The sequence below is a fragment of the Apium graveolens genome, chromosome 11, assembly GCF_009905375.1.
Source record: "Apium graveolens cultivar Ventura chromosome 11, ASM990537v1, whole genome shotgun sequence".
Taxonomy (NCBI): Eukaryota; Viridiplantae; Streptophyta; class Magnoliopsida; order Apiales; family Apiaceae; genus Apium; species Apium graveolens.
In genome coordinates, this window is record NC_133657.1 from 99,961,463 (window position 1) to 99,969,058 (window position 7,596).

The following is a 7,596-nucleotide window of genomic DNA, read 5'->3' on the forward strand; positions in this document are numbered from 1 at the left end:
AGCCATTTTCCTTTGCCTTCACAAACTATGGTTTGGTGCAGATTCAACAGCTTCAACCTTTATCTCCTTCTCCTTTCTTTCTCAGCAACTAATGTAATGGAACCGCCTTTCTTTCTTCCTTTCTTCAGCTTCTCATCTTGCTCTATTTCAAGCTCATATGTCTTTAGAATCCCATACAGTCTATCCAAGGCGAACTCCTTATAATCTTGAAAATTTCTCAATAAGACTGTCATAGGCTTCCATTCCTTCGGCAGAGATCTAAGGAATTTGAGGTTTGAGTCCTTTGTTTGATAGACCCTTACATGAAACTTTAGAGCATTCAGTAGTTTTTGAAATCTATTGAAAATGTCAGTGAGTGACTCACTTTCTTCACTATGGAAATGCTCATATTGTTGAATCAGGAGTTGCATTTTATTTTCCCTTACCTGCTCAGTTCCATCATAAATAACTTGTATTGTGTCACATACCTCCTTGGAAGTTAATGATGTTATCAAACATGTCACCATCAATACCATTAAACAAAATGTTCATGGCCTTCTTATCCTTATGAACTTGTTCAATATCTGGATCAGACCATTCTACTCTAGGCTTTGGGATGGATGGTTCATTTCATGTAGCAGCTCTCATAGGGACATGTGGACCTTTTTCAATGCAGTCCACATATTTTTCATCTTGAGATAGGAGATGCAGGTGCATCTTCACCTTCCAGTGGTGATAATTGTCTTTGTCCAGAAATGGAATCTTTACACCGACATCTTTTATGCTCATCTTGTTAGTTGTTGTGATCTTTTAACTCTTAGTTCTTCAAGAGCTTGCTCTGATACTAATTGTCATTCCCAAATAATCTAAAAAAGAATTAGAGAAGGGGGGGGGGTGTTGAATGTAATTCTGGCTTCTTTTTTAATTTTAAGAACAGTTCTTCTTTAAATATATAACTGTGTTTAATTTAGCAATGGTACGGAATGAAAGTTGTATTGAAATAAAAAACACAAAGTAATCAAATACAAGTATTTAAAAACTTTCTGGTAGATTGAACTTTCTACCAGATATATATATTAAGTAGAGAACTCTGTGTTACAAAATTATACACAGCTGCTTACTAGTTGAACAACAAGAACAGAGAAATTCTTTACAGATGTAGCTTTATCTATTTCTCTGGTAATTTCTTATTAACTTCTTATACTATTCAACTTGCTACACTTGGCTTATATGTTACCAAGATATATGGTAAAAAGACAAGTAAATAAGACAAAACATTTCTAGTCTTATTTCATGCTTCTTCACTTCTCTTTCCAGCATCTTGGAATATCTTCAGTTTAGCATGGAAATGGAAATGCTTTTTTGTTCTCTAAACCCTGCAAATAGGATGCCACATTCTAATTGCATACAATCAACACATGTGACTGTCAAGTCACTATCAACTGCACTTTTGAATTTGAACATCCATTGAAACTCAGATTGATCATCCGTTGAAACTTTGATTGATCATCCGTTGAAACTCTGGTTGATCATCCGTTGAAACTCTGGTTGATCATCCGTTGAAGCTTAAGTTGATCATCCGTTGAAGCTTAGTGAAACATCCATTGAGAATGTCTTCATGGCAGTTAACTCCATTTCATTTATACAAGATTACAAGGCATCTAATATTTACAATTAACCAACCTATCTTGCATATCAAGCTAGTAGTCAACATGACTTCAATATTCTGCAACATCTAGTTCACTAAGGCATTATAATATGCAGGAATGTGCTTCTGAACTTATTATTGCATAAGCTACTCTCTTAACGGATGTTGAAATGATCATCCATTGAAAGCTACAATTTCACTTAAATATAATATACTAAGTGTTTTGTTCAAGTTATCATCAAGTACACAACATATTCCTAATAATTATTCCCTTTATAATTTATTATATCTTAACTTACTGCGATATAAATGTTAGATTAATAGATTTCCTTGGAATATGATATGAATTCTATATCTCTAAGTACGTGACTTAAAAATGAGATTATAAGAATAGTATCAATATTCCTAAAGATGCCTAGCCGAGTATTATTATTAAGGGACAATAATAATGCATTAAGACTGGTGTGTTTGTTGACTGATAATCATAGGTATAGTGATACTAAAGTCAAAAACACAGGCAGATGTAAATGTACATGGTGCTTGGTGAGACCCAATATGAGATTCTACATGTCTGTTGTGTCATAAGTAATTCTCATTGTGATAATGATGTAATGGTCCTTAGACTTGAAATCAGTATATTTTTATACGAGAATTAATGTACTTTGATTACATTAAAAATTACCTTTGACCGGGTAATGATAAAAGTGTATTTCGGGTATATTATGAATCATATGAGAAATATGAACAATCTAGATAGTTATTAACCCTCCTATTTTAGGAGTGATATTATTGGCATCTTGTGTGACCTAGACAATGAAATGCGTGGCGACGCTTAAATGTTGATTTGATATGATAGTCTACTCATTGATCAAATAAACTTGGATTAAACTATGATGATGATGACACATTACATGCCTCTGGTTTAATCTATAATATTTGGTTAACGGGATTATATTACATTGTACATTATCACAAAAGGTTTAAACGAATCACCGATTTAATTATTATTACTTGGGTAGCAAAGATGTATTACTAGATGTCGCTCATTGTTTATAATTTTAATATGAGATATTAAAATTATTGTCAACATAATAATAACCTACGGGGTCACACACAAAGAATGCTGGAAGAAGAAATAATCTTAATTATGAATTTAAATTAAATAAGTAATTTGTTTTATTTATGATATTAATTAAGTATGACTTAATTAATCAAATAAATAAAATAGAGAAATTATTTAAACTAATTCCGAAATAAGTTATTAATTAATTAAGTGTGAGTTAATTAAATAATAAATTGGGATTTCAGATTAGTATTAATTATAATTAGATTATAATTAGAAAACCCATTATTCTCTCTATATAAACTCTTTGAGGGATGATTTATATATAAGGTTACATGGTTTACAAAACCCTAGTTGTTCAAGGAGAAAGAGGAAGAGAGGTAGAGTTGGAGTTTTCGGGTGCTAGTACACATCAATCCTTCAAGAAAAGCGTTCGTGTGGATACCGTAGAGCGTAGAGCGTAGATCGCGAGAGCGGGATACGTGGTGATTCAACAAGGTTTGGAACTCCATTAATCCTCCATTAATGAACTTTTAAATCTTCTTTAAGGTAAAGATTCTTACTACAAATTAAATATCTATTTTTGCATGGATCCTGCGTAGAGTTTCAATTTTATTCTGATTTTAATTTAATTTTTCATCATTTCCATTGCGTTTATGTGCTCGAAACCCTTCAATGACATCAGAGCTACTTGCAAAAGTGTTTAATTCGTTTACGTGTTTAACCGTTTTTGATATACAAGCATGTACATGATTTGCCATGTTTTGATGTTGATACATTATATTTCTATATGTATGGTTTGAATATACGATATTCATGTGAGTTGTATAATCATCTAATGATTATATTATCTATATATATACTGATATATATATATAATTTATGTTTGTTCTTATTATTAGAATCGGATTAGATACGAATTCTGAATCAGATGTTGCAGATTCTCTGAAATCTGGGTCCGGTGTTCGATTTTCGCAAATGAATTCCCTACTCGATCAGGAGTCAGGCGTATGAACAAAAAAGATAGCTAAAGCTAACATCGACCCTTATGTAAGGCGTTTGACGTCGTTTATTGCATGTAAACAACGATTTAATGTATTCAGAATTTGATTCTGATTTTTGCCTTATTTCATTTTTATGATTAGATCATGATGGGTATGATATGTTAAGATCAGATTATGTATTTTAAGATGTTCTTAAGTATTAATTGATCATGGTGGATGCACTACTAGAAAAAGTAGAATAGACATCGCCTCTTAGACATCGGTTGCTCCTAGCGCCGATATAAAAAGATTTTTTTACATCAGTTTTGTCCAACCGATGTCTTTTTATAATATAGACATCAGTCTCATTATACCAACCGATGTTATAAGTCTGTTTTAAAAAAATGATACAGCGTGCCTCCCCCATTTCCCCCCTTAACCAAATAATTCACTACCTCTCAAAACTCCCCCCATTTTTTTCCTTAAAATTTTTAAGTACTTGATCTTCCCCTCTTTTCAACTTTACCCTCAAAACATACATATATAAAAATTAAAATTAAAATAATACTACTATCAAAACACTTACATATCAAAAGGCATAAAACAACAAAAAAATCAAAAACTCTCTCCACTCTCTCAACTGAACTGTGGTAAACTCTATCGAGACCAAAGAACTCAAATTTCTCTGCTCTATATGCTCAATTCGACTCTCTGCTCTCTTGATCTAATAGCTCTCACCCCTAACTCTGCTCACTCCTCCAACTCTGCTCTGTTTCGTCATCGAAGGTCAAAACAGAGTTTATTTAGAGCTCAAGTCAGAATTTAAATCTTAAAGAGGTCAAAACTTCGTTTGGGTAAGCTTTAAACCTTAATTTTTATATTGGGGGTTTCAATTTGAAACCCTAATTTTATTAATTATTTAATTTTTGTTAGTTAGAAGCCCTATTTTTTTTATTTAGCTGAGTAATTATTTAAAATGAGCATGTTAATTTTTAAATTACTTAAGTAATTGTTTAATATTATTATGTGGGTGTCAATTTTGATGTATATGCCCGTGTATATTGTGTCAAATGTATATGTTTATTTTTTCTTTACTTGTATGTTACATTTGATGTTCCCTATTTTTGTGAATTTCAGTGTGTGTACAAATGAATACGGTATGCTGTGAATTTCATATTATGTATGAAAATATTATTGTGCATATAAATGTATTTTTTTAAAAAAATACTGTTATCCATCAAATAGTGTCGAGCTTCTGTAAAGAAAGATACAGACTGCTTCCTCTGTTTGTGACAAATTAGTAATGCTTTGGGGCTCCCTCTTATGTCAGATTCATATTTTTAATGTTGCTGATGAAATAAGAAATATGAGGGCTGATGAGATATCTAGAGTGGTTAGTAATTTACTATTTTGATATTTTGCAGAGCTTTTTAAAAGTTATTAATTTCTTATTCATTTCGCATTAAGTAAAAATCACTGGAAACATGTTTCACTTTAGGCTTTTGTTTGTAATTGTTTACTTTTTTCTCGGTGTATTGATGTTGCTTAAAGGTCTTGAAGTTGACCAAATGTTGGTAGTGGAGGATGTTCGAGCCCTTTATAGAGCTGGAGAAAGAGGGAAAAATTAAGTGAAGAACCAAAAACTATTAAGGACCTGAATTGGCTTTTACCCTTTATTCACACTCTAAGGTGTTTGTTATTATTTGCATTTAATGTATGTGCATATATTTTTGAGTGTCTACTCAACTTATGGAATTCTTTTTCATTGGCAGTTAAGTGTGACAGAAGGGAATCTTTTGGTCACGTGGAATTAGATAAGCATAAATGTTTTGTCATGCCGAAGTCTGCAAGCTTGATCTCTCCATTTGGATCTACCAATGTGTTTGCACCTTTAATATCCCATAAGAACAGTTTCACTTTCTAGGTAAGCTTGCATTTAAAAAATATACATGTCGCACTTGCTAAATTTACCTCTTGACCTTTACATTTTTGTTGGGTAAGTTCATTAGTATCTTGTTAAATTTTAATATTTGATGATTTTTTGTGTAATTTGATACAAATTTTGTGTATTTTGGTGTTTAGGGTTTGTTTGATATGAAAAGGCAGCTCCTTTATGCTCAGTTTCTTTCCCTTTTGGTGAGTTGCTTTGTGCTTAGCTTTGGAGAGTCCAGCAGGGTATAAAGTTTTGAACTTTATGGAAAAAGAATTGTTTTTTGAATTATTTGGATTTGATACTTAGTGATTTTGTTAGTTTTTTACATTTTTATAGGTGCTGTTTACTTCTTCTAGTAATGATACTCGTAGTGCAGGTATATTTCAAGTACTTCTTTTGGAAATTTACCGTCCCTTTTCAATTTGTTTGGCTATTGTGTTGCATTGATTCATCTTTCATCTTAATTTCCCTCAAATAAAAGTTACTTAACCTTTTGTTATAATTCCCTTTCATGATGTTTGTTTTACAGTATTTCTGTATTATAATGGGGAACCTTAGAAATTGTAAATGCCTTATAATGTGTGGGATCATGACGTGTTAGGACTAGCTAGTTTTCGACATAATAGGTTTGAAAGGTCGATTTTTTTAGGTTTTTTACACTAGTTGCTGCTGTGTTTTATCTCACTTGCAAGTCACAATTTTGAGTTTAACTTTTTAGTGGCCTTAACCCTAAGATTATGAGAAGCATTGCTTCACTCTGTAACCTTATGAAGTTCATTTTTTTATTAAACACAGATATAATGAATATAATTAAAAAAATGGTCGGGTCAAAGGTCAAACCCTTTTGTTTGTGTTCCTGTTTGATGTATATGTATAAATAATTAAAAGAAGTCACTAGTGGTGCTTAGCACGTAGTCTGAAATTATGATATGTAAATTTATGTGCTTGTCTATACAAGGTTCAGAGAACTGCAATTTTTTAGCCCTGATCTACAAAGAATAAAAATCAATGTTGGTAGTATTTCAATCTTTCCAAATTAAATGACATTTTCTCAGTCTGATCATGTTCCCGTAAATCAAAAGAAATTGGGTACCCGTATTGCAGGTTTGGAAACTCAACTGGAGCAAGCACAAGAAAAGTTGAAGATGATCAAAGATTAATTAGCCTCAGCTGAGAGGTTGCAAAGAAAGAAGCTCAACAACAACTCGAGAGTAAAAACACAAAAAAAACATAAGTACGACAAGAATAGGAGAAGAAGACTATAAGTTTTCTTTCTACGCGTATTTTACATCTTACAGCTTGTCATGTTGGTGGGAACAAAGCTCCAACATGTTTTATGTTGTTTATAGGTCTTTAAATTTAGTACGCCAAGTCTGGTATGAAGACTTCTAACTAAAGACCGAACTGCTTTTATATGCTATATCTCTATTTTCACTTTCTGGAAATGAATGCGTCTAGTCAATATGCAGTTCCTTATTTCTGATTTTGATATGAATACATATATAATGTCTCAAGCTCTCTGATGTTATGTTGATGTTATTGTTATTCCCTAACAATACAACAAGAATTACAGAAGGGGGGTTGAATGTAATTCTGGCTTCTTTTTGAGATTTATGAAAAATGGTTCTAACTCAATTTATATCTAACTGTTTGATTTGCAAAGTGGGGAATACAGAGTTAAGTTAATCAAACATAAAGTAATAAAAACTCAGGTCTTTAAAACTTATGGGTGGATTTGAATGTATCCACCATATATATATATATATATCAAGAGAACCCTGTGAAGCTTGAATAGCTCACAGCTGCTTTACAAGTGAACAAACAAACTACAGAGAAATTCTACAGAATATATCTTTCAAATGTTTCTCTGCAAAAGAATGTGTTTGCTTAGTTGGTTTATTGTACTAGCTACACTTGGTTTATATATCACCAAGTTTACATGGTAATAAGACAAGATAATAAAACAAAACCTATCAAGTCTAATCCCATG

General features: G+C 31.9%; 1 long non-coding RNA gene across 3 annotated transcripts; it reads left to right on the forward strand.

Moving 5' to 3' along the window:
* The first annotated feature begins 4,266 nt into the window (after positions 1–4,266).
* On the forward strand, positions 4,267–7,051 carry LOC141697850 (uncharacterized). 3 transcript variants are annotated; one of them, XR_012564862.1, is made up of 7 exons: positions 4,267–4,527; positions 5,004–5,066; positions 5,225–5,362; positions 5,446–5,597; positions 5,756–5,848; positions 5,943–5,982; positions 6,711–7,051. It is a non-coding gene; the product is annotated as an uncharacterized LOC141697850 (long non-coding RNA). The 3 variants fall into 3 exon arrangements; XR_012564861.1 differs by lacking the exon at positions 5,004–5,066; XR_012564863.1 differs by lacking the exon at positions 5,004–5,066 and having other exon boundaries at positions 5,234–5,362.
* The last annotated feature ends 545 nt before the right edge of the window (positions 7,052–7,596 follow it).